Source organism: Talpa occidentalis, unplaced genomic scaffold (assembly GCF_014898055.3).
Source record: "Talpa occidentalis isolate TD23 unplaced genomic scaffold, MPIMG_talOcc4v2.1, whole genome shotgun sequence".
Taxonomy (NCBI): domain Eukaryota; kingdom Metazoa; phylum Chordata; class Mammalia; order Eulipotyphla; family Talpidae; genus Talpa; species Talpa occidentalis.
In genome coordinates this window covers 1,923,789-1,951,667 of record NW_026555331.1, presented here as the reverse complement: position 1 = coordinate 1,951,667, position 27,879 = coordinate 1,923,789, and the positions used below count along the sequence as shown (strand labels likewise).

Below are 27,879 nucleotides of genomic sequence, written 5' to 3'. Positions count from 1 at the left end.
TATAAAGGAAGCAAAGGTTACTTTGAAATTTGAGACTGCCTTGGAAAGAGGCAGACAGGAAAATGGAAGGGGCAAGACTAATAGAACAGCCTAGATGCTGGTTCTAGGTGCCTGTCTAGGAAGCCCTTCATTGAGTCCGGTCACTGTGGTGCAGATCTTAGGCTGTGAAGGAGTCATCCTGGTAATGACAGTCACGGCTTTCTCTCATCTTCTATAATCCACTTTTTTCCTCCTCCAACCACCCCAATCACAAAGTGGTATCAATCCAGGAAGCTGCTAGGATCAAGTGTCTAATATTTAATGGAGGAAATGAACCTTCATCCAAGTATCCATGATGTTGTAAACACTGAAGAATTTAAGATTAGTGGCTAACCCAGGAAATAGTACTAGGAAAGGAAAGAGAGTCCAGAGCCATGCAGTGTAAATCCTTTTGATTCTGTCTGTAATCTCAGTGCACTGATTATGAAGGAAGGGGGATCATCCATGTGGGCATTAACTCCCACCTTCAATGCCAGAAACTTTTCAAAGCAATTTCAACACAGTTGCAGGCACCCTTGCTGGGGTTAGCTTTCCAAGAATTTGAAGATGCTTCGTTTCAATCCTGGAGTACTCTCATCTGTTTTGGGGCACTTAGGTGAAGGAGTTGCCATTAAAGATGGACCCCTTTTCCTCACCTAGAGAGCAGAGAGTCAGGGTGAGTTCAAGCCACTCATAAGAGAACTTATATAATACATTAGTTCTTCATCAACACATAGTTAAATCATGGACAATTAACAACGGAAACAAAGAAAAGAAATATGAACTTCTCAGGCAAGTTTCAGAGGTTACCTACTGGGTTAATAATTCCTCTGTATGTTACTAGGGAGTGCAAGAATTATACTGCGGCATAAGTTTTTTTTACACACACACACACACACACACACACACACACTCTCTCTCTCTCTCTTTCTCTATATATACACACACATATATAGAGATATACACACACACATATACTTTATATATATATATATATATTTTTTTTTTTTTGTGGGACCCTCGCCAGCGGCCAGGGAACGAACCGGCGCTGCAGAGGCTGCGGGCAGCCTTGCAGCCCAGCGCTCAATTACTGCGCTACCAGGGGAGGCCCCACATATATACTTTTTTTAAATTAAAAAATATTTTAATTCTAGTCTGGAGACCCACCAATTGAGCTCTCAAATTCCCTACCTGAGGCTTCGATGATTCCTTTGCTGTTTCAGTCTTGACAGGAGAAATTGTATGGAAGACAAAGTTTCTTGAATTTCGGGGAGCACTGGGGTTGAGGTCAGAGAGGGCAGCCAGTTTCTGAAGCACAGCTTTGGCTGGTTTAGCAGAGAGCCCGTCTTCATCTAAGGAAAGAAGAGTCATCTGGTGTCAAATTCCAAGTGCCATGGAAAGAACGAGAAGTCAGTCTCCCCCTGCAGCATACTGCAGGAACATAATCCTACCCTACTCAAGAAGAAAATAATCAGCAGGCTCCCTTGACATCTTTCAAACTCCTCCTCCCTCCCCTAATGACAGAGTATTCCCTTAGCGTGACCTGGGCCTTTATCACACGGAGGATCAAGGCATCAAGCTAATAAGGCCCCCAACCAACCTGGCTGGCACTTCCTGGTCCGATGACTTCAAAAGGATTTCTGAATAAAGACTCTGATTCTTGAACAACCACAGTACGATTGACTAAAAAAGAAAAACAGAGAAGCTTGTTCTGGGCAAAGCTGGGTAGAACTGCTTTTAAATCTAAACATACAAAGAAGACTTTAAACCAATTAACTAAACTGAAAAAGCCATAGGAATCTGGGTTTTTTTTTTTTATACAAGAACTGGGGTACAGGCCAGATGCACAGGAGGGTGAGAGGATTCACCAAAGACAGAGAGGGGAATAGGCAGACTAATGAAATACACTGCTGAGGGGAGCAGCGGGCACGACAGGAGAGGTCTGCAGCGCCATGTGGGACCCTCGCCGGCCGGCCAGGATTGAACCGGTGCTGCAGAGGCTGCAGATAGCTTCACAGCTAGGCGCTCAACCACCTGAGCCCAGGGGAGGGCCCTCTGGTTATTTTTAACAGTGACTTGAGATGATAGTAAGACAGATAACTAAGGTGAACTTATTGACTAATCATTAACAGTAATAATAAAAACAAGCATGGGAAGACTGTGGAATAGTTTGTTAACAGTGTCAACTCTGCCGTTAGATATATCTGGGTTCAAATCCCAGCTTTAACACTTAGCTATGTAATCTTTGGAAACTAAATGAAGAAGCCAGAATTCATACTCTGAGCTTCTTTAGAACATACAGCAAAACCTGTTAAATAGTCTCACAAGTACAACCTTCACTGCCAAACAATCTAGGATCTGCAAACACTGCCTCTCCCCACATCTGAGGGACCTCTTTAAGATAATGTTAGACACAGGTACATGCAGTTCGAGTTGCCTACAAGGCTCCAGCAGTAACAGTTGAGGAAGCTAGTCCCTGAGAAGAATCAAGAGCTCACCATTTTTCTGTAGTGCTTTGGCTGTAACTTTCTTGGCCAGCATCATAAACTGACTGTCTTCCCCAATTTCTTCTTCTTCATCAGCTGCAATTTTCCCTTGCTGTGCCTGAAATTAAAAATTAGCCACATTAACAGGAGTCTTTTGAACCCCTAAATAATTAGCATGGCCTGAAGCTTGGGTACCTGGGACATCACTTGTTTCTCTTTTTGCAACCGTTAGTTGCTTTAGACAAAAAAGATTGATTTTGGACAAACATGAAGAGAATTGCTCATGATAACCTTCTCAAAGCACAAAAGAAAAGTCAGGGATTATAAGGAATAGCAACATGCTGCCCAATATTTTGGAACTATCACGACAGCTAGGTGACTAGACCCTTCCCTCATAAACGAGGGTCAGAACAGGTGAATTTTTTTGCAGATTTCCTACTTGGTCCCGTAGCCACTGCTCTCGTTCAATTCTCTCCTTCCTCCATCTGGCTTCTGTCTCATCAAGTTGTTCTTCAATCTGATCATCATCAGAGTCTCTGTGGAACAAGTCCATCTGGGAAGCATCATCTAAAGGAAAGAGTTAAGGCAATCAGCATACTGCAATCCCAACAGGATGTGCCTTGACAAGTGAACCCATATAATTTATCATACACTAACACAAACTTTCCCCATTCACTAATAAGATAATAGTCATACGACAGACCCTCCACAATAACCAGCTATAGTTTTAATTTCCACTTAGACTGATATAGTCTACCAGTTGCTTCTATATACAACTGGCATATATGCTTCTACAAGCAACAACCAACCATGGTACCTATGTTTTTCCATCGAAATTTCCTCATTCGCCCAGGGCCATCACTGTGCAGATCCCCATCAGCAAGGTATCTCTCTTGGTATAAACGTAGCTGTCGCTTATCATCATCCAACATCGTTTTCCTACAACAGGAAAATTAAGGTGTTCACACCAGGACTCTGGCTGGTTATAGGGCCTGCCTGAAGACACACCAAATTACTCAAACAGGCTTGCTGGGATACTAACATGTGTATTTTCTTGATTTGATTCTGCAGTTCTTCATCAGAAGGAAGTACTTCATCAATGACATCCTCTTCATATTCATCAATTTCTTCCCCATCATATTCATCTTCACTTCCTATGTCACTCCCTGACACCTCGGCCTCATCTTCCAGATATTTCTTCAATCTCCTGGAAAATAATTTTGAAGATTAGAAAATGCCAACAATGAATACACAGAGAATATAGAAAAAATAAGAAAAGCAGAACACAGCAATTTCTAAGAACAACAATGAGTTTGAATTTTAAATACATTTTGATAATAGTCAAGTCTATCAGTACATATTGTGTGCCAACCCCTGTGCTTTATGGGCATCATCACGTGATCTCAGCAGGGGCACTATTATTCCCTTCAACATATACTTCAAGGAACTGAGACTTAGAAAGTAAACAACTAAGAGGCACGACAGGGTTTTCGTGTTAATGGTGATTATTATATCAAAACAACCAGTCGTTTTTCCAACTTCAGTTCTCATTGAGAAAAATCTGTTGTCCCCAGGTTAAGTCCTACTGCCTACGGACACACAGTGGCAGAAAGTTTGTTGGCTGTCTGAGGCTTATTTTTATCAAAAATATGTTACTTTTTAAAAATCTGAGTTTTTTTAAATCCTGAGTTTCTTTAAGGGCTACTAGCCACTAAGTTTCCTAATCTTCTCATTTACCCTGTTGGAGGAGTTCAACTTTTAGCTGTCAGTCTTCATAAGATTTCATTTGAACAAAGGATTCTACAGTTAAATAAGGTTTAAGGACCATTACCTTAGAAAAATCTATACATGGCCCAAAGCTGCAGAGAGTTAATTTGACAGGTGACAAATTAGAACCCCAACCAATCTTAACAAAATGGAATGATGGGCTAAAAACAACAATATAATCTAATAGGGATCAATATAATGTCCTGTATGTGAATTCCAAAAGTCATCCATGCACGGTATTGCATTTATGCCAATTTAAATATCCTTACAAAACTTTTAACATCATGGGAAAATCTCTGTGGGTATTTAACTGGGAAAAAAACAAGATGCAAAATTGGACATGCAAAAGAAACTACACAGATCTCAACTATGTAAAAATACATGCATAAAAAAAGTTACAAGGCAATTTTTACCACCAACACTTTCACAAATATGCTGGATAGTGGACATGGAAGGAATTTTTGTTTGTATTTTTCTGTATTAAATATTCTGTAATAAATGATCAGATGGTGATCAGGACATAGCAAAACACAAGGGGTCATCATATGCCCAAACCAGAATAAGGAAAACCTGGAAAAATAGTAATCATAGGAAAAAAGACCCAGGGAATTTTAGTTGTTTACTAGAGCCTCAGGATCTAGAGTGACTCAGCTCAATGAAGACTCTTCTAGTATGCATCCAGAGCAAGATGTGGCTATGCCACTACATATAGTAGTCACAGCACCTGAAGATGAGAACAGCCAGTACACAAGAAGTCTGAAAGCAATGTCATGTGGGAAACAGCTGAAGGAACTAGAGGTGTTTCCTCTAGAAATCACTGAGGACATGACCTTTAATCTTTAATATTCAAGGGATGACAAATGAAAAGATTTTATTTAATTATGTTCACTACAAAAAAAGCAAAAACAGAACCAGAAATTTTAAGTTTAAAAGGTGGCAAACTGGAACTCAACTATTAGCAATTAAAGAATTGGCTATAACACCTACATTTGCCTTTTCAACTTCTCGGATTGCTTCATGATTTCTTCCTCATCATCGTCAAGATCTCCCTGTGCCAGATCTTCATTATTAGAGTCACTGTGTTCATCCTGCAGAATCATAACATCACTCAAGTGAGCCAGAATAAAGTGCATCCTCAACAAAAGCAGGATGTATAAATGGCTGCCTAAACATCTCACTCTAGGAAATTGATTCTGATAAGATGCCAAACTCAGAATTCTCAGAACTCAGACTAGGAAAAGAAATACAGCAGCAATACATGGAGTTCAGCATGATTACTCTGTTCCCTTCAAACTTACCTCATTACTATCAAACTCATTATCATTTGAGACAAGTCGAAAGTCTCCAAATTCCTCCTCTTCACAATCTTCTTCTCTAAAATGCAAATTAACAAATAATAAATTAGTGACTGTAAGCAAACTACAAGCAATTGGTCAACTTAAGAACTGAAGATATTTTATTAGCACCAACAATCTCATCAAGAAATAGGAAACAAAACACACACACACACACACACACACACACACACACACAAAGAAATAGGAAACAAGGTATCTTTAAAATAATTTTTTGAACTGTGATAAAATATACATGACATCACACTTATCACCTTAACCATTTTTTAAGTATACAGTTCAATGGTGTTAGGTACATTCACAATGCTGCACAACCCATGCCCAGAACTCTTTTCATCTTGCAAACTGAAACTTTGTATACATTAAACAACAGTTTCCCATTCTCCCCTCTCAGCCCTGGTAGTCACCCTTCAACTTTCTGTTTCTGTGAATATGACTACTCTAAGGACCCTCATGTAAGTCGAATCATACGGATTTTGTATTTTGTGATTGGCTTATTTCATTTAACATAATGTCCTTATAGTTCATCCTATATTGTAGTATGTATCAGAATTCTTTCCTTTGTAAGACAGAATATCATTCCGTGTATATACAAATACAAACATATACATACACACACACCACATTTTGTTATCTATTTGGAATGCTTCCATCTTTTCACTATTATGAATGATACTTCTATGAACATGAGCATATGAATAATTTTAATTAAGTTCTTTTTTTCACTTCTTTTGGGTATATATCCAAAAGCGGAATTGCTAGATTGGATACTAATTCTATTTTAATTTTTGAGGAACTGTCATCCTGTTTTCCACAGCACTATCACCATTTCACATTTCCACCAGCTGTGCACAAGGGTTCCGATTTCTCCATATCCTCTCCAACACTTACTTTCTGGCTTTTTGACAGTAGCCACCCTAATGAGTGTGTCAGTATCTTACTATGGTTTGATTTACATCCCTAATTATTAGTGATGCTGAGAATCTTTCTGTACTTATCCTTGTCATTTTTTATCCTGTTATCCAATAACTAAGTGAAAGCATTATAATTTCCTTACCATGCAAATATGAGACTCAAAACCACTGTAGGACTCTCAGACAGGATAGGAAGCCCCTAAGATGACCAGTTAAACCCAGAAAACCTGATCCCAGCATTTCCTCAGGAGACCAGGCCATCCCAAGTTTCCACCAATCACTGAGACTCACCTGTCTGTTGGAAAAGAGCCTGAGCAAAGAGCAAGTGCTTCTTCCATCGGATCACCCATGCTGCCCTCTGTCTCTTGATTATTTAACTCTGATGGTACTAGTGCGGAGGCATCTACATCACCAACAAATAAAAAGATTTGTCATCAAGGAATGACAGTTTTATTCTCTCCTTCCAGTCATCTATAGACACGCCAGCTCAATATAGCTCTAAGGTGAGCTTTCCATAAAGAGCTTACAATATTATGATCCATTCATTCAACAAATCCTCATTTAGTGCTTACTATATGCCAGGCACCTAAGATCAGTAGAGAACAAAACAGCCCATTCTAGAAGAGGTATGGGAAGGAGAAAGGGGCATGCAGGTAGAAATATTGTTAGCATTTATATGAAATTTATAATACACCAAACACTGTTCTAAACTTTGCACATCTATTAACCACAAATGACAAATCATATGGCAAAGTTAAAGTAATCTTAAGCTAACACTTTATCGCTTTAAATACCAAGAATTAAATAGTAAGTTCAAGCTACATGTTAGACTCCATCACAGCCCTGTTTCCTGTGAACTTATCACACAGAGCAAGGGCTTCTTTTCAAGGACAGTGACTTAAGATATTTGGCCAGGGTGAGCCTGATGCTCTCTGTTGAATATTTACCCTGAGAAATGAATTTTCCTGAACAAAGATCCAAAAGTTCTTCCATGTTCTCTTTCTTGTCGCTCTTGCTGGGCAGCGGTTTTTCAGCCTGAGAGGTGAACTTTCCAGTACACAAATCCAACAGTTCATCCATGTTAGCGTCCATGGCATTCTCATCCATACTGGCCAGTGGTAATCGGGGCTTTAAAACCTGGTACTGATTCCTATGGTTTCTAACATTTAGGAACCTACAAGCACAATGAAGAGTATAAGGAATTCTCTATGAAAAATACAAATGTGTGAGAAACTCTGATACCAAAGGTAGAAGCTGAATCCCAAACCAGAAGATGAAAAATTCAAACTTTAGCCTGTGATCATCTGAAGTGGGGTGAGGAAGTTTTATGAAAGAATAAATGCTATTCAAAAGTAAAGGGTAGAAGGATAACTTTTGGTTTCAGATGATGCCAGAGCAGGGCTTGCTGTATGCCCATGTAATATGCCACAGGCCTGCCAACTCTTAGTCCTACCCAACAATCAAAACATAGTAAAATGGATACAGGGAAATTTGATGCCTTACAAGAACTATGCATTTCAAATAAGGCAGAGAGTGAAGGATCGCAACACCAGCAAGTGCTATTTACGTTTTATTTTGTGGAGAGACTTTGTTCAAACTTGTAAAATGTAATACTAATGGTCTGTACACCTTCTCTTTCTCAGAAGAGAAAGCACATATGGAGTGACAGAAGCTCACTTTTTTTAAACAAAATTAAGCAGTACCCAGCACCATTGCCACCCACAGAAACATAAAACTACCTACCCATCTGCATCCAACAGTTGGCTCTGAGTGTCATCTTCTAAACAGAACTGGAAGTCTCCTGCTCCTAGGAAAAGTGTCTTAGGCTCTGGGGAGGCGTTATACAGATCCTGGGAATCCTCTATGGGAAGTGAAGGCTCAGACAGCTTTCCTGAACTCTGGCACCAAAACAAAACCAAACAAAACAAAACATTTTACAAATGTCATTCACTGTCATGACAACAACAGAAGTTGCTATTTGCAGTATTTCATCTACTCTCAGGCAACTGCAGTTAAGGAGGACAATGCATAGCAAAGAGAAGCATAAGAAAAAAAATCTCCAAGAAAGTAAGAATACTGGATAAGGTTTGTTTTTAATACACAAAGGGGGTGGATTTTTTAAACTGAACATACATAATGTGGTAGGAGTTGGTGGCTTGGACACACTTTATTTAGCAATGTGGGAAGCAAAAGGGGGAGGCGATTAGAAAACTATTACCATATTACCTTAGAAGCTGAGCTGACCAAACTGGCTCGAAACAGCCCAGGGGAAGGAGATCTGAATCCCCCCGCTGTAGGGAAAATACTGGTCCCACGGCCTGTTTGTCTGTTGCAAGGCTGATAAGATGGAATTGTGGAGCCAATCAGCTCAAAGCTGCTATTGTGGCTGCTCTCTTTTGTTAGCAATGAACATGAATCATCTTCATCTGAAAAAAGAGAAATAATTTTAAGAACGTGATTCTGGAAACAGGGTGGATTTATTTAGGAAAAAGTTGAGAATGAAATTATCAAGCAACATTCAAAGGCAAACCTCTCAAGTTAATGTTCTAAGACATCAAGTTAAAAGTAAATTATAGAGGGTTAGGGAAAAAAAAAAAGTAAATTATAGTAGTAACATAGCATTGTACAATCAGGGTTTATCCCTCTGAGTTAAGTGACACTAATCTTCCTTGAACTTTGCCTAAACCTGTGATCACCCTCCATTATCCAATCACTTATGCATCTTCTTTCAATCTACATAGAAATGTTTCATAATTCACTCAATCAACATATACTCAATAGGGAGATATTTTATTCCCATGGTGAACTATAGAGAAAACTGCATGTAAGCTTTAAAAAACTGGACCAAGGAAAATATTCTAATTCATAAATCCCTTCATTGCCATACATGTAAGACAGGGAAGAATCCACTGGGGCTCAAAACATGGAACCTACAGAAAGCTGCATAGGTATCAAAGCTGGAGAATCAAAGAAAAGTCAAGCTCTGCATTAAAAGTCACCACTTACCCAGTTTGCTAGGTCTTTTTCCTGAGTTTTCATCTGTTTCTGATTTTTCTTCACTAGGAAAATCACTGCCAAAAAAAAAAAAACATGGCAAATTGTGTATCTGTTTCTGTTCTTACTAAAGGGGCAAATCCAAGGGAATCTTATCTTTCCCTAAAGAAAATTATTTACCCCATTTTGGAAGAGTTGTCTTTAAATAGAAGTAAGGTAGAATCTGAGGAGAGAGGTTTGGGAACAGAAAGGCCAACTGACTTGCCAACTTCATTACTGCCATCATTGTTTTCTTTATCCATTTCTTTTTCATCTTTGGTCTCCATTTCTTCACCACTGAGGAGGAATTCTGTAATCTTTACCATCACATAGCCAAAAACAAAATAATAAAGGTCAAAAAATTTAAAAGTAAACAGACTATTAGCCTGGTCATAAGTCATGTCTTAGATCTGGAAAAGTAAACCTGAAGGAAGCTCAGTCTAACCACGATCATTCATGTAATTTTCCTGACACTTTTAGAGATGTTTTATACTTATTTTATTTTGCCTCTTACCCTCCCTAAATTGCTACAGGATTATGAAGGAAGACTGGATTATCATTTTATTGAGAGGTTTTATTGAGAGGTTAACTGATTAGCTTGAAATTGCAGAACTACTGACCTCAAACCAACCACAGACTACGATATGCTGAACAGTTCGGCCATTGCTTTCTTCTTCCTTTACCCAGGGCTAAATATTAACCAACTTTTTCAAGTGACTCCAGCATTCAATCATAGAAACTTCCTTTTCTAATGCCAGAAATCCATCATCCATCTTCTGTAGAAAGCAGCAGAAACCAATGCCATGGAACAAGGGCAAGAGGCCATTTTCCAAATACCCTCCTCAATGAAGAATAAAATTAACTCAGGGAGGCCTCAACCTGCCTGAGAATTTATTCCAGACCTCCATCTGGCCAAGGTTAAAATTGCTTAACCTAAATTAATGAAGACAAAGAGCTTATGCCTACAGTCATTTCAATATTAGTGTATTTGGATTACTATATGCAAACTAACAGGGGAAGCCATGGCTCTGAGAATTATAGGAATTTCATGGTGTACACAACTGAACGCACTGATTTAAATATCTATGAGCTAGCTGTATTCATCTCTGACCCTAAAATCATACACAATCAAACATATTTACTGTATTCTTATTCAAATCTGATTTTCTCTTTCCCCTACGCATCCTAAGAAACAAAATCATGTAATTGTGGGAAACCTGATGGCCTTCATCCTCATCCTCGTCCTCTCTCTCCTCTTCCTGCTCTAACTCTTCCTCCTCTTCCTCTTCTCCATCTTCTTCAGATTCATCTGTCATTTCTTCCTCCTCCTCTTCCTCTTCAAATCCATCTTCATTATCTAATTTAAATAATGCTTGGCGTTTCTGGCGCTCCTCAAGTCTCCGGAGCTTCATTGCTTCCTGTAGCTTAGCTTTTAGCACCTGAAGCTTTTCACCTAAACAGAAATAGGAAGAAAAGCTTTAGGCACAATGAGTGATTATATACTACAATAATGTAAGTGTGCACTTTAGGCAACTCCAGAAATGTTCAAGCCATACCCAAAAGGAAAACCAGAGAGACCTTAGCTCTCTAGGCTTTTCTTATTTTAACAAATGGGGGTTTTATGAATTACAGTGTAAAAGAGAACTTCTATAATTATGTTCTATACCTTGAGTAATATATTGTCAAAGATTATAAAATTATGATTAAAAAGGGCAAAACGGGGGGAACATTAGGACTTCACAAAAGTGTCTGGCTCATCAAAGGAAAAGGCAGTAGGTGACAAATGATACAGAAGGAAGCATGTCATGCACAGGCATCTGAGAGCAACATGCATGTGACTGATGCTTGAAATAACAATAGTGTGAAATTAGCCACTGAACCACAACTACCGAAAAGCAAAAAAGGAAAGAAATAGCATGCAAAAGAGAAGTGAAGAATCTAATATTTTTAAATTAATTTTCATTAAAATGGAGGCATGGCTTAAAAAGTGTTCATACAGAAATGAGCAGTTCAAATCCTGATTTTTTTTTTTTAGATTTATTTATGCATACAAGAATTGGGGTACAGGCCAGAGGGTGTGTGTGTGGGGGTGTGTGTGAAAGGATTCACCAGAGACAGAAAGGGGAACAGAACAGGCAGACTGACTGAAATACACTGCTGAGGGGAGCAGTGGGTGAGACAGGAGAGGTCTGCTGCACCATGTGGGACACCTCCCTGGCTGGGGATCAAACTCATGCTGCAGTAGCTATGGATTACTTCATAGTGCTGAGCCTTAACCCCATGTACCACCAGGGAGCCCCACATCCTGATTCTTATTAGAAAGAAATTTAGGGTCATTTAGGGGTTCCCCCCACCCTGATATTTAACTTCATCTTTTAAAATAATTATGAACAGGGCCTCCCTGGTGGAGCAAGGGGTTAAGTCTCAGCACTATAAGACTTGCAGCCACTGAAGCAGGAGTTCAATCCCTGGTTAGAGAGCTAACCCACATAGCACAGCAGACCTCTCCTGTCTCACCCGCTGCTTCCCTCAGCATAAATAAATAAATAAATCTTGAAAAAAAATTAAAAACTTTCTAAAAAAATATTCAGGGTGTAAATATCTATGGAATTATTCTAAAGGACAATGGGCTGCTACATATCAAATCTTCACTCAATGATCCCACTGCAGACAATTTTGCATCCAGATACACTGACATAAATCTGATAGTAGCATATAACACTGCATAAAATAGCCAAAGACTAGAACAAACCAGATTTCAACAACATGAGTTAAAACAAACCATGTTATACAGACATGCATCATTTAAAGACAGGGATACATTCTGAGAAATGCACTGTCATTAAGCCACGCATCAGAGCACAAGTACACATCTAATGGTGCAGGCTGCCACACACTGAGGCGACAGGGCACAGTCTGATGGGACCACCACTGCATATGCGGTTCGCCATTGACCAAAACATCATTTTTAATGCATGACTGTATTCATACCATGTAATATATGCAATGGTCTAAAAAAAAAAAAAAAAACCTCATAAGCAATACAACGTATATCTGAGCTCTGGAGTTAGGTGGTCTGGATTAGGCTGCTGATTCTACTACTTATTAGCAATGTAAACTTGAGTAAGTTTCTTAAATCCCATGTATAATGCTCTGCTTACACACAGAATAAGAAAACTGATTCGTACTGCAAATACATAGGACAGTGCTTGGGAGAGTAATTAATAACTGTCTATCTGTCTTTAACACACACACATGCATGCACGCATTGTATACATATACACATTTCCCTAGGACACACAAGAAATTGTTAACCTTTAGGAATACTAATTTTTCATTTTATACCTTTCCTCAGTATTTTAATATTCTCCTATGTGAAACTGAGGCCCTGGCACAGGTGAGGGCACATGCATGGCTGAGGACTAGGCAAAGCCAAGGGCAGGCCACACAACAGAGGGCCGGGTGCAGCGCAGAGGGTCAGACACACAGCTGATGACTGGGCACAAAGTAGAGGGCCGGGCATAGATCAAAGGAGCCAGGTGCAGAGGGTCAGGTGCACAGGTGAAGGCCAGGCACAGAGCAGAGGGCCGGGTGCAAAGTAGAGGGCCGGGCGCACAGGTAAGGGCCAGGCGCAGAGAGGACCAGGTGCCAAGTAGAGGCCAGGCGCAAAGAAGTGGGGCAAGTACAGAGTAGAGGGCCGGGCACACAGGTGAGGGCCGGGTGCAGAGCAGAGGGCCAGGCACAGATCAGCGGGTCGGGCACAGGGGGCCAGGTGCACAGGTGAAGGCCAGCCACAGAGCAGAGGGCCAGGCGCAAAGAAGAGGGCCAGGTGCAAAGTAGAGGGCCGGGTGCAAAGAAGTGGGCCAGGTACACATTAGAGGGTCAGGCGCACAGGTGAGAACCAGGTGCAGAGCAGAAGGCTGGGTGCAGAGCAGAGGGCCGGGTGCACAGCTAAAGGCCACATGCTTGGCAAGGGCAACGTATTGAGGGCGGGGCACACAGCTGAGGAGCACATGCACAGCTGAGGGCCAGGTGCACACATCCCGAGGCTCAAATCACAGGCCATCACAGGGCTGTGAACATGAGTGGTCCCATGAGCAAAACCGTGGACAGTGGCTTGCAGCATGTGACACTGAAGGCACCATGATGAGCAGAAAGGCAGAACACTCCAGACTGGAGAGTGTGGTGGCATGAACTAGGGTTATGGCCGCCATCTGGGTGGAAGTGGGGAAAAAAAGGGAAAAGAAAATTTTCTCCCCCTGTGTGATGTTACTTGCATTTTCAAAGGGAAGTGGGAACAATAGAACTATCCCTAACACATTGTTAAAAAAGCAGGTTATAGAGCAGAATATATTGCATTTATACACACACACACACACACAGAAGGATTTTTTTTTTTTAAAGTAGTGTTTCATACTTTTACTTATTTTTATTTATTTAAGCATAAAAGAACTGGGGTGTAGGCCGGGGGGGGGGGGCGGTGAGAGGATTCACCAGAGACAGAGTAGGGAGCAGAACAGGTGGATCTACTGAAATATACTGCTAGGGGAACAGCTGGTGAGACAGGAGAGGTCTGCTGCGCCATGTGGGTCAGCTCCCTGGCTGGGAATTGAACTCAGACCTTAGCGGTGAGAGCCTGAGACTTAACCCCGCGGCCACCAGGGAGACCCCAAAAATGAAAGTTTGAAAGGACACACTATGGTTATAGAAGTTTGTTTCAGAGAATTGTAGAAGTTTTTTACTTATCCTTTCTATGAATTTTCTATAATGGATGTCTATTGTTTTTTTATAAGACAAAGGCTATTTTAAAAGGGAAAAAAAGTATTTTACCCACCTCACATCTCTAGGCAATGCTATGCGAGAATCAGGTTAGAGGCACTGTTACCCAGTCTCCAAAATCTCCAAGGAAAAAGATTCTGTAACTCTTCACTATAGGGTTTGCAGTAGCCAGAGTACAAAGTATAAAGCCAAAAAAACAAAGTGGTGGACGCATATACCTGGTTTTGTGTGGCTTGCTTCATCCAGCTTCTCAGCTGCCAAATTCACAGGTACCACATCTGCCTTCAGCTCCTCCTCCCGTCAGCACCCACATCTTTCACTATGATGTTTACATTCAGCTTCTGACAAGCCCTGGATTTGGCTGCGGTTTCGCATGCTTCCAGAAACGCTGCTTCAAGGCTTCCAGTTCTAAACCCAAACACCAACCGATATGTCAGTTTCTCATGCTCAAATTCTTTAAGATGCCAGTTAAAATCGAGAAGTAAAGTTTCCTAGCTCAAACTCGTAAGGAAAAAATATCTACACAGACATAGCAAACATTCATTTGCTATTAATACCTGTGCCAAATTCCTATCACCTAACCCAAAGTAATGGATTATTTCAACTGTTTTTTTGATACAGTTCAAAATTTTGAGGTAGAAATTTACAACTTCAGTTTCAAAATATGTACATTTCTTTTTTTAAAACCCATCAAATTGATAGAAAAATACCATGATTTTTAATTATTCAAGGGCTTAATTTTTCATGGGTTTCAGTCTCCTCTTAAAAAACTCCCTATTGGGGCCTCCCTGGTGGTGCAAGGGGTTAAGCAACACACTATGAAGCAATCTGCAGCCTCTGCAGCACCAGTTCGAATCCCAGGCCAGCCAGGGAGCAACCCATATTGCGAGGCAGACCTCCTATCTCGCCCGCTGCTCCCCTCAGCAGTGTATTTCAGTCAGTCTGCTTGTTCTGTTCCTCACTCTGTCTCTGGTGAATCCTCTCACTGCCCCCCACCGCCCCTGCATCTCTGGCCAGTACCCCAGCTCTTACATGCATAAATAAATAAATCTTAAAAAAAAAAAAAACACAGGTGGGTAGCATTTCTCCCACCCACCTGTAACTATGAAGGTCTCTTTTACAAACTTGTCCCTTTCAGGGGCAGCTCTTTCTGCCCACTTGTGTGTGTGCAAGCATTCTTTACTTTCCTTCCCCTTTTTGTAATAAACCTTCCCTTTGAACATTAAATAAAAAATAAAAATTCCCTATTGTGAACATTTTACTCTTTACTTAGCAATTTTACTGAGTATGGACAAAATCAATTTTAAGAAAGAAGATATTCAATCCATGGGCTTCCCTGGTGGTGCCAGGGGATAAGCACAGTGCTGTGAAACTGTCCACAGCCTCTGCATCATGAGTTCGATCCCCGGCCAGCCAGGGAGCTACCCACATGGCACAGAAGACCTCTCCTGTCTCACTCGCTACTCCCCTCAGCAGTGTATTTTGGTCAGTCTGCCTGTTCTGCTCCCCACTCTGTCTCTGGTGACTCCTCTCACCCCCCACACCTCTGGCCTGTACCCCAGTTCTAGTATGCATAAATAAATAAATCTTTTAAAAAAAAAAAAAAAGAAGAGATATTCAATCCAGTTAGTTATGTAACGCAGCAGAACTGGTGAAGCTGTTTTTTTGGTGAAACTGTTACACCAGTCTCAGTACAATCAGAAAGGAAATGGCACTTAGAGGTGGGCCTTGCACCACACACCCAACTTATGTACAAATATACACACTGGGAGCAGCAAGCTCAGCAGTAATGGTAATAGGGTCTCCTCCCTTTCCCACTGTAGTTGTTCAGAATTTCTTTCTCCTTTCAGCTTCTACTGGCACCATCGTTATTCAGTGTTTAACATGCCATGCCACAGTGCAATCTGTTGTAAGAGAGTTAAGAATTATAAAGAGAAAGGAAAGGAAAAAAGAGAAAAGCTCTTTGGTTTAAGGGATGCTGGATTTTTCTTTGTGTGCCTTCTCCTGCATGATAAAATGTCCAGGAAACAAGTTGGGTTCTTTTTCTAAAATGCACTTGAACCGTACTTTAGTAGTTCGTTGACAACACCTAGATGTGCCTTTTCTTTCCCTAGAGTCTTAGGAGAAAAAAAAAAGAGAACTGGAAAGAACCTCTTATCCTGAGTCCCTAACATTATTAGCAGAAAACTCCAACTTCAAAGGATAGTATTCTACATTACAAAATAACAGGGGACAGAAGCTGTAAGTCCGCATCCTATTTTATAAAGGTTTAGTAAGCTTCAAAGCAAAGGATGGTGGCAGTGGAAAGAAAACAGAAATAGGCTAGTCATTATTGTTGCCAACAGAGTAAGAGAAATGAATGGGGAGACAGATTACTCAGGACCTAAATAATAGTGAGGCCAAAGGTGCCTTTGTTTCTCTGCAGAAAGCCAGGCCCCTCAAAGCTCTTTTCCCCCAACCCAAAGAAACACCCACTTTCCTTGCCCTTTACTACATGACTCAGGCATCATCCTCCTGTCCCTAAAATACCTGTTCATGTTCTTCTCTCCATTAGTCTTTTTTCTAGCACCCTCTTAATTCTCTCTAAATGAAAAGTCTCTGCTCTAGTTCAAGTCTTTGTGAACTTGGATCTAGAACTGTTTCCCTTGCTGTTACTCTTAGTCCAGAAAATAGAGGAATTAGGGTAGAGATTATTTCCTCAAGCATTGCAGAAAGTAGTTGAAATATATTCCTGACACCATAAAGTTTAGACTTACACGAATTTTCTCATGGAAACCTTATTCTACATAAGGATGCACAGCTGTTCCTACAGCTTTGCTCTTAAAGACTTCAAATGTGTCCACCATGCCAGCCACCAATATTCAACTTCCTAAAATGAATATCTGATAGGGTCATTTACCTTGCTAAAAACCTTTCAATGGTCCTCTACTAACAAGCTAAAGTTTAAGCTCCTACTATGATCTAAAAGCTCCAAATGATCTCTAATCCCCTTGCAATATTATTTTTTAAAAAAACTGGGGTGTGGGCCAGAGTTGTGGGGGGTGATAGAATTCACCAGAGACAGAGTGAGATGCAGAACAGGCAGATCGACTAAAATACACTGCTGAGGGAATAGCGGGAGAGACAGGAGAGGTCTGCTGCATCACACGTGGGTTAGCTCCTTGGCTGGGGATCGAACTCAGGCCATAGTGGTGATAGTGCTGAGACTTAACCCCCGGGCCACCAAGGAGGCCCTCCCCTTGCAATCTTCACTGCAGTCGGCCAGAACATTTTTTCTCTAGTCTCTGTATCTTTTGCAGGTTTGTCCAGTCCAAGAAAACCCTCACCTGCCTCTGCCTTGGTATCTCCCACTTAGCTTTCAGGGCTCAGCTAAGGTATCAGCTCTTTTCAGAAGCTTCCCTGGCTCCCCATGAAGTACTCAAGTGAGGTGTCCTTCCTCTACACATTGGTACTTACCATCCAGCAGCATAATGGTCTGTTTGCCTGTCACTACTACTGGATTTTAATTTCTTAGGAACAGGGACTATGTCTTACTTGCTAAATAAAAGTTTAATGTACCATCACATGAATGTCGCTCCTAACTTCACATGTATTGTGGAATAGGTTGGTTTGGAAACTCACCTTTCATATCAAGAATTACTTCTAAGAGAAAACATAATCTGAATTAAAAATAAGTGCCTATTACTATGTGGTAGTTCCCTGTATAAGGATAATGTTGAAAAAAATCACCCAATTTCTTGCATTACTCAACCTCTCTAAGCCTTAGTCTCTTCATTCACAAAACAATTCCTGTGGCTATGAGAATTAAGAGAGCCAACTAACAAAGAACCCATATGGTCTAATACAGTAGGTACCAGGGAAATAAAGTTTCTTCCCTTCCTGTCTTTCAGTCTAGGACTGTTTATATAACTTCTAGTCCCATATAACAAAATTTAGCAAAGTCTAGTAAATACTCCAAGTTTCTTAGTGTGGAACCACTCAGAGAATTTGTAGTCCTATATAAGAAAACCTTTCCTCTCAGTTTTGGGTAATAGCTCATTCTCATGCTCTTACTAAGGGAGCCAAGCTAATGCTATTCTACCCCACCTCCTACTCTCATCATACTGACTTACACAGCTTTCCGACACTCACCCTGCAGAGCTCTTTTTATCCCTTCCAAGAATGTCCTCTGTATATCCACAAAATCCATCCATTCAATTAACCCAGACTCACTGAGCATATTTCACACACCAGATACTCTGTCTTAGATATCAATGCCAACAATAAGCTGTCTTAATGTAAATAAGCTCTCTAATAACAGAAGTAGCAGCCACTATTTGAGTGTTTCTTTATGTTATCTACTTGTTTTTTTTTTTTTTTTTTTAATTGTTTGACTCCGCAAAAATCAGAAGGCACTAACGGACAGCCAACCCATCCCTGGTGCCCTGAGTGAAGACAAGTCAGCTTACATATATGATGGACTAAAATCCCACTACCTAAGGCTCCAAGTAGTGAGAGGAACAGCCATCAAATATGTTATCTACTTGTATTGTTTCAACTAATCTTCACTACAGTCCTGTAAACCAGAGTTTAACTTCACTTCTTAAAAAAGACGGCTTGTAGCGGTCACATACCACACTCAAGTTTAAACAGTAAGTAGCGTAGTCCAGATTCAAAGCCCAGTCTTGCTACAGAGCCTACACTATCACGCCACACTGCCTGGATGCAGAGGAGGCAACAATCAATTCTACCTACAAGTCAGGAAGTTTACAAAATGTGGTAATACTTGAGTTCTGTTTTAAAGAATAATTCATTTGTTCATTTAATAAATACGGTTGCCTGCAATGAGTCATCCACTCTGGAAACACTGGGGATAGAGTAGGGAACAAGAAGATCCCTATTCAAAGAACAAAGGGGAAGGCAGTGAACAAATAACTATATCCACCTACTCTGCAAGCCTTTTCTTTAATCACCTATCAGAAGAAACTTATCCTTCCTCTGAACTCCCAAAGCATTTTATTCGAAATGTTACTTCTAAATGTTACTTTCAGCAAAGACTACTTTTCCCTTTCTTCACATTATTTTTTTCCCAATTGTCTGCAATACATGTTTATCGCAGGAGATGTCACTTACCACATTCTTCTTTGCATACTTCCTATCTCCCCTACTAGCATGTAAAAGATTAAGTGTAGGATAAGTGTCAGATTTCTCTGGGTATGCCCTACAGCATCTTGCATATAGTAGATAGTTTAATATTTGTTCAGAGGAAAAAAATTCAATTTTTCAGAAAATTTACTGAACCAAAATGTTTAACTGTGTGAAACTGAATGCCTTTATTATAAATATCTTAATAAGGTTTAACACAAAACCACAGGAAAACTTAGAATTTCAGTTGGAGAGGCAGAAGTAAGTTCCTAAGTATGTAACACAACAGCAATGTACCTCTTCCATATATGTTAACTATCAACAGGTTTCCGTTTTAAACAAGTAGATCATTCTGATACCCTCCAAATCTAGCTACATGGGATTTTCTACCTGTATTTGTTTTCATTACGTGTGGTTATCTAGTGTTCCCTGTCCTCCAGAAGCAAATGACCAAATATTGTTAGAATAAATCACTCTGGAGACTCCCCACAATTCAAAGGATTACCTCTGTTGGCTTCAGGTTCTTCAAGAGTCACAAAGGAATCTTCATCAGCACCCAGTCGAGGTTTAATGAAAACATCTACTCCCAGCTGCTTAAGTCTATCCAGAGTGAACCTCCTCACTTTCTCAGGTGGCACAACTGTTGCTGCTTTAGTTTGTTGTCTGGGTTCTTCTATCTTCTCATCTGCTTCTTCTGTTTTTCTCAGATCATTTTCTTCCTCGAGGGCATGAGGTTGAGGTGCCTCAAGACCCGCAGCCTGACAGTCCTCACTGTCCTTGTTCCCAAGGAAGTTGGATTCCTGTGGTCCCACTGAGTTGTCCCCAGGCAAAGGTCTATCATCACTCTGCTTCTGTTTCTCCTGATTTTCTTCTATTTCTTTACCTCCCATCAAGTCCTTACTGCAAGACTCATCTGATCCAGTCGTGAGCTGGGGCTCCTTTGAAACTGCACAGAGTGTATTGATTTCCATTTCGCATCCAGTGCCTACTGTCTGCTCAGAACCTTTGCTATGGTGGTCATTATTCACCCCCATCAGATTTGCAGTGTCTATGATTTCTTTGTGAAGGCTTGACTGATATTTTGATGACCTAGAGTAGGAAAAAAATGAGCTGGAGTTGAAAATGATCCTAAATGTGAAATATTCTCATCCCTTAACACATAATGAATCAGTCAAATCAGCTTTAAGGGAGTGAGAAATCTTAACATTTTTACACCTGATGTTGCTACAAAACTAAATGTTTACAGAAATCATAATCACAGGGGAAAAAGGTTCTTACTTTAGTAGTGTCATGGCATTTCCCTGGCAAGTTGGCCGGGGTTTTCGCTTGAAGAAATAGTGAATGGTTTTATTCTCAGGCATATGATATGGAAGATTAAGGGCAGACTCTATAAAATGGAATAAAGCAAGTAAATACATAAGCAGTATATTCTGAAATGTCACTTCATATTCAGTTAGCGAAAAAGTACCGCCAAAGTCATCACCAGAGACAGAAAACAAACCTGCCTTTAACAAAGGCAGGATCTAAGTACAAAAGAATTCCCTGAAGACTAGTGGCTTTTAAACTTAGATGTGATATCAAACTGATTAAAGAAGGTTTTTTTTTTTTTTTTTTAGAAAAGCAGATTCTGGGCCTCCCTGGTGATGCAAGGGGTCAAGACTCAGGACTATCAAGCTACCAGCAGCGACTGCAGCATGAGTTTTATCCCTGGCCAGGGAGCTACCCACATGGCGCAGCAGATCTCTCCTGTCTCGCCTGCTGCTCCCCTCAGCAGTGTATTTCAGTGGATCCACCTGTTTTGTTCCCCACTCTATCTCTGGTAAATCCTCTCAACCTTGTACCTCTGGCCTGTACCCCAGTTCTTGTATGCATCAATTAAAAAAAAAAACTTAAAAAAAAAAAAACAAAAAAAGCCTCCCTCCTTACCACCATTACAGTTTTAGAATATTTTCTGTTAAATTAATGCTTCAAGGACATTAGAACAATAGTCACTCATCAAATAAATACTGAACTTGAAATAATCCAATTCATATTAGGAGTGTTAAAAAAAACAATTCCTCGGCCTCCCTGGCGCAGTGGTTGAGCGCTGGGTTGCAAAGCTGCCCGTGGCCTCTGCAGCGCCGTTTGATCCCTGCTACCAGAAGTCCCACATGGCGCGCAGACCTCTCCTGCCGCCCGCTGCTCCCCTCAGCAGTGTACTTCGGTCCTTCTGCCTGCTCTGCTCCCGCTCTGGCTCTGGTGAATTCTCTCACCCTCCGCGCTTCTGACTGTACCCAGTGCATGTATAAAACAAACAAACAAATAAATAATAAACATTAAAAAAAAAAAAAAAAACAATTCCTCAACATACATGTTGAACTTACAAATATTGTGATTTATTGAACTCGTTTGTATTACCTCGAATAAGGCGTTGAGTCTCACTATGCAGTTTTTTCAGTGCTTCCTTACTTAATTTGGCTGCCTTTCTTTCCTTAAAGAAAATAAAAAGTGAGGCCACATTAAAGCAATATAAAGGAAGACAGATATTAATTTCTCTAGTGTTTGGTCTCTGCAAGAAAAGATGAAGAGGGAATAGTAGTACTAACAAGCTCAAAACAATATAAGCTCAAGGTATTTACACGTATTTACAAGTCTCATAGAATTAATTCAATTCATATTTGTATCCATACTACGTACAAAGCACTATCCTGGGTAGCAGGAAAACATGATAGATATGATAAAATATTTATCTCTGAGAAAGTCACAAATTCTTGAGGAAAGAGATCAACACAACTATGTAGGCCCCACCTCACCTTCCTCACAGTGCCTTTTGAGAGCTCGTTTTCTTCTTCTAAGGAATAGATCCCATTTTCCAAAGACAGTTCCTTTTTCTAAAAGAGAAGATTAGCAACTTGACTAATATGCACAAAACATTAAAGTGAAACAAGAGGATGTTGCTTACTCAAATATTACTTTGACACTCCAAAACTATCAATTCAATATCAATCCAATATCATGCTGCATTAATAGTTAATTATTATCAAAGAAAATTTAAAAACACAACATCCTATAATGCATAGAAAACAAGTTGGATGTCTCCAAATGGAGTTGGGTCCCTCATTTTCCCTACCTTGGTATTATTTCTTTCCCTGAGGAGGAATACCACCTGCCAGGGTGCTGAGGTCATCTTAGGAAGAACAAAGATGCTTCTAAAAACTCAGGACAACAATGCCTTGACTGGTGCCTCTCTTTGATACCGTTCCAGAAATAGTACAGGTTCATTTATTAGGGACCACAGGGTTCTAAAATTTATGTCTCTGCCCCATTCTTTACCTGCTTCTTACACAAAATAAAGTATCTTAACTTTTTTTAATGTTCTTGTAAGGGCAATCAAAATACTAGTTTCCAGAGAAGTCAGCATGTCTATCACTTGTACTGCAAGATTCCAAACAGCTGAAAAACTTAAATCAATTTACACGTTTTTCTATAGATAAGAAAAATTAACGTTCTAATGGTAAATCAAAAAAACAAGGCATAGCTGGAATCATGCTCAGCGAAATAAGCCAAAAAGAAAAAGAAAAATACCGGAGTCTCACTCATAGCAGGAATCTAGAAAACTTAAATAAGGGACCAGGAAAATGAATATAAGAAAGTGAAAATCAAAATCAACAAAAAACTATGAACCAGAGACACTTTTTGGGGTGGGGGCGGCGAGGGGAAGGATTGGGTCAGAAGGGCGTTTGCAATGTATGGGAATATAAAAATAAAATTTATTATTAAAAAAAAAGACAAAATGGGCCTCCCCGGTGGCGCAGCGGTTGAGCGCTGGGTTGCGAGGCTGCCCGCTGCTTCTGCGCGCCGGTTCGATCCCCGGTGCTCCCCGGCCACCGGAGGAGGGTCCCACATGGCGCGAGACCTCTCCTGCCGCCGCTGCTCCCCTCAGCAGTGTACTTCAGTCCTTCTGCCTGCTCTGCTCCCCGCTCTGGCTCTGGTGAATTCTCTCACCCTCCCGCGCTTTGCCTGTACCCAGTATGTACAAACAAAAAAAACAAAACAAAACAACAAATAAATAAATAAACATGCCTCTATAAAAAAGAAAAAAAAAAAAAAAAAAAAAAACAAAAAACAAGGCATAGATTAGAAGCAGTTGGTTAGCCTTTATCGCAACATCCTTTACTTGCCTTGTGCTTTTTCACTTTATTTTTCACAGCTGCCCTTATTGATTCTAATGATTCTTCATCTTCTACTGGAGGTTTTTTCTTCTTCCAACCCAGTTTCAAAAGGTCATTATCCATAAGACAGCCACTGTCATTAAATGGTTGTTTCACATTATCTTCCTATATAATGCATAAGAAAAGCAAAATCCAATAGTTTAAAATTAAACATTTCATAACATCATATAGAACTTGGATCATGTTTCATTAATAGACAAGTATATGATTCTGGAATACTCTCATTGGTTCCTAACCCATAGTTATCTATTGAAATCCAGACTATGATTTTATGCAACTATCCAAAACTAACTTAACAGTAAATATTTTTTTTTGAAAAGCCCAATTAAATATTTATTAAGCAAAGGTTTATAAGACTTCAAGATGGTTTTCCTGGTTAGCAAAAGACTTCTAACTGATGACTGCATGAGAAATCCTCCTTAGAAAGTGAATTTTCGTCATATCAGGAGCAGCAGAGAACTATTCAATGTGCTCACGAGAAATAAAAAACCCATTTACTTAGAAGTGTATACAAAATGGAGAATGAAAACAACTTTTAAATCACACACACCATTACTTGCTTTGCAAAACTATCAATTCAAAGCTCTACAGAATGCAAACAATCTTAAGAACTAAAAGCAACTTTTCTAAAATGTTAATCTAGCTTAGAAGCTGCAATTTTTTAAAATATACCTCATTTTTCATTTCCTTCTTTTTAGTTGCCTAATTTTTTCCATCTTTCTCTCCTCTTTCTCAAGTCTTCTCTTTGATTTTACTTTAGCTTTTCCTCCAGTTCCGCCTTTATCACGTATGGGGTTTTTTGAGGTCTTTCTGTCAACTGTAAAGTGCACTGTGTTTTCAGATTGGAGACCCAGTTCTAAGCAAGGTGTCACCTGGCTTTCAAGACTTTCGGTACACAAAGATTCTTCGAGGTCACTCTCATCACTGTCCACCAGAGTTTTGCAAATCCTTCTGACTTTTCCTTTTTTGCCGGATATAAGTTCTCTTTATTCTCCTCGACACTGTCATAGGTAGTTTTCTCTGGAGACACATTCGTGTCCTCTTTTCAGAATCACTGTCTTGTAGCACCTTCCTGCTTTTCAATTTCCTACTCACAAATATGTCTTCATCTGAATCTGGAGAAAACAAGTTTTTGTTTTAAAGAGGTCAAGTGTCATTTGGCTTTTCTCTTAGCTTCACTACTCCTGAAAAATATATTCAGTTATCCAAGGGATTTATCACCTTGTGAAATTATGTAACACCACTAAGAACTGATTGTAGCAAAGCAAATCTAAAAATACATTTTGAAAAACATTTTCCCTGAAAAAATGTCTCTTACTGAGAACTGTAATTACATGTATTTACAATGTGCAAAGTTGTTCTAATCCTTCTGGCAGGTGCTAAAAATCCTTTCATTATAGAATGAATGCATTCAATCAGGCAATGTGGTAGCTTCTAGATATTTCTATACACTCAATAATATAATGGAAATGGTTTTCAAAGGGTACAAACAAACAATAAGGTTGGCCATTTGATCCAATTCACTTGCAGGTCAAGTTCCCACATTCCATTCCTAAAAATAAATGTGGATATTACAAACCTCTTTCACTCAAGAGCCCAGTTGTTTCACAGCTGCCCTGTCCACTGTCTGAAGGGCTATCTGCTTCTTCTTGTGAAATAATTTTGGATAATTGACTTCTAGGTGAACCTAGAAAATGAGAATATACCTTACATTAATCAGCAGGTCATAAAAAAGTTCTAAGTACATAATGACATACAAACTGATCATCAGGCTGAAATAAGGAAAAGACCAAAACAATGGCCCAATGAAAGAATGACAAAGGATTACTGGAAAATCAAAAACAAAAAATTCATTGTTCACCTTTGAAGGATGCAATAGCACCAACTCCTTATTTTGAGTAAAGGTAAAGAAATGAAAAGAAGCAAGCCTTTATTGTGCTGCTTCCATGTAAACTATTTTTCAGTGTATCCAAATGGCATGTTAAATCCATGATGTAATCCAAATGTGGGAAACTCAAGAGGCCAAACTATGGTTTCTTTAACAATAAATTGCAAGGAAAAAGAGGGAGGGGGCCCTATAAAAAGAGTTAAGATACACACACATACCAACAATTGCAATATGCAGACTTTGTTTGGGTCTCGATTTAAACGGAAAGTGCACATATATATGTGTGTGTGTGTGTGTGTGTCAAAGAAATCTGAAAACAGTGACTTCTAGTTATTTCATATTAAGCAATAATTCTAAATTTTTTAGGTATGGTAATTATATTTATAATTATCTTTTGGAAAGCCCTATCTTTTAGAGATGCTTAATGAAGTACTTGTGGATGAAATAATGTCTGGAATTTGCTTGCAAATAAACCAGTGAGGGAGGGTGTGGGTGGGGATATAAATAAAATGAGATTAGCATGATTTGATAATTGTTGGAGTTAAGTTCATTGTATCAGTCTTCCCACAACTGAGTATGTTTGAAAATTTCCAAATAAAAACACTTTAAAATTCACAGGTAAAAACCTGAGGGCGTTAGCTGACCTTGACCAGTTAGTGACCAAGCTGACCCCTAGACACCTGGTCTCCTACCCCTTGGTGTTCTAGGTCCCTGAAACAAGTTATTAATAAGGGGAAGTATTAACATCTGTAATAATAATAATAAGGCACAAGGTCTGACCCTAATGGTTTCTCCAGCAATTATTCAATTTATTTAAATTCTTGAATAACCAAAGATAACATGTACTGAGAAACCAATGAAGATCATCATGTGCAGATGAGTCTCCCAACAACCCAACTCAATAAGACTGTTCATCATGTTTTGTGGATGAGGAAACTGAATAGGGAGCCAAACAGCTGTATACATCATGATGCTCTTAATCCCTATTTTAGGCAATTTGCAGCAGAGTACCAGCAATGGTCAAAATCGGGTACAGGTTCTCAAAATAACACCTTATTGTACTATTTTAAAAAAAATCAATAAAATGGGCACATTATGGCTCCTGGGGTCAACCACCTGCTATTATTGGCATTAACCAGGATTAATGTAAAGTGAAGCTAAATCATGGAAGGACAGTGTCAGATCTTGTCTCTATTAGTTTGGTATTTCCTTCAATATCAAATCATGGGACTTTCTTCTGCATTAATCTTTGGGTTTTCTTTTCTTTTCTTTTTTTTAAAGATTTATTTATGCATACAAGAACTGGGGTACAGGCCAGAGATACTGGGGGGTGTGTGACGAGGATTCATCAGAGACAGAGTGGGAACAGAACAGGCAGACTGACTGAAATACACTGCTGAGGGGTGCAGCGGGTGAGACAGGGGTCTGCCACGCCAAGTGGGTTGGCTCCCTGCGGACGAAAGTGGGTTGCTCCCTGAGGGCTGGGAGTCGGTGCTGCAGAGGCTGCGGATTGCTCATAGTGCTGTGCTTAACCCCTTGCTCCACCAGGGAGGCCCGGGTTTTTTTTTGTTTTTGTTTTTTCCTTAATAATGCTATGATTTTCTTGATCGCTGAGTTTTCGTGCACCCCCTAAATTGTGCTCAAAAGGTGAGACCCAGCCGCAGAAAGAATCCAGATGTTTTCTTGCCAATTCCCCAGCCGCCAGGCGGGGAGAGGCCCAGAGGCTGTCACTTCCGCCCCCCGGGTCCCTCAAGAATACCCAAAGCCTCTTCTAGACCCAGTTTTGAACTCCTAGGACCCCGCCATCTAGAGAACGGGCCCCGCAAGCCAGCGGCCGCATTTGACCTGGGCCTTCCTAACATTTTGGGGCGCTGTGAAAAAGAGGAGCTCCCGCGGCAGGAAACGCGCCAAAAGGAAGGGCGGGCGAGGTCGCTGAGTAGGGCCCGGCGCCCCGCCGCGGGGGTGACGAGGCGCGGCAGCCCGCGCTGGGACCGGACCGCAGGGTCGCCAGCCCCGGGCCAGGGGGAGCGCCCCCCTGACCCCCACCACGGACGGAGAGGCCGAGCCGCGCGGGCACGCCGGGAGCTGTAGTCCTCAGCGCCACCGCCCTCGGCCCGGCAGACCCCTGCTCCTTCCAGCCCTCGGTGCCGGGCCTCCGCAGCCCGGGTTCCGGGTTCCGAGCATCAACTCACCTCAGAAACTACCTCGCCCGTCATGGCTCCGGCCTTCCCAGCGCGCGGCTCAGAATGCAGCCGGGCTCCGGCCCAGTCCAGCACAGCTGCTCCCGCCGTCTCCACCCGGCTG

At 40.5% G+C, this 27,879-nt stretch overlaps 1 non-coding gene and 1 pseudogene across 1 annotated transcript; both read right to left on the bottom strand.

The window, feature by feature from the left end:
* Window positions 1–27,832, bottom strand: LOC119258544 (claspin-like; annotated as a pseudogene).
* LOC119251924 (small nucleolar RNA SNORA79) lies at window positions 18,716–18,861 on the bottom strand. Its single transcript, XR_005126659.1, has one exon. It is a non-coding gene; the product is annotated as a small nucleolar RNA SNORA79 (small nucleolar RNA).
* Window positions 27,833–27,879: the final 47 nt, after the last annotated feature.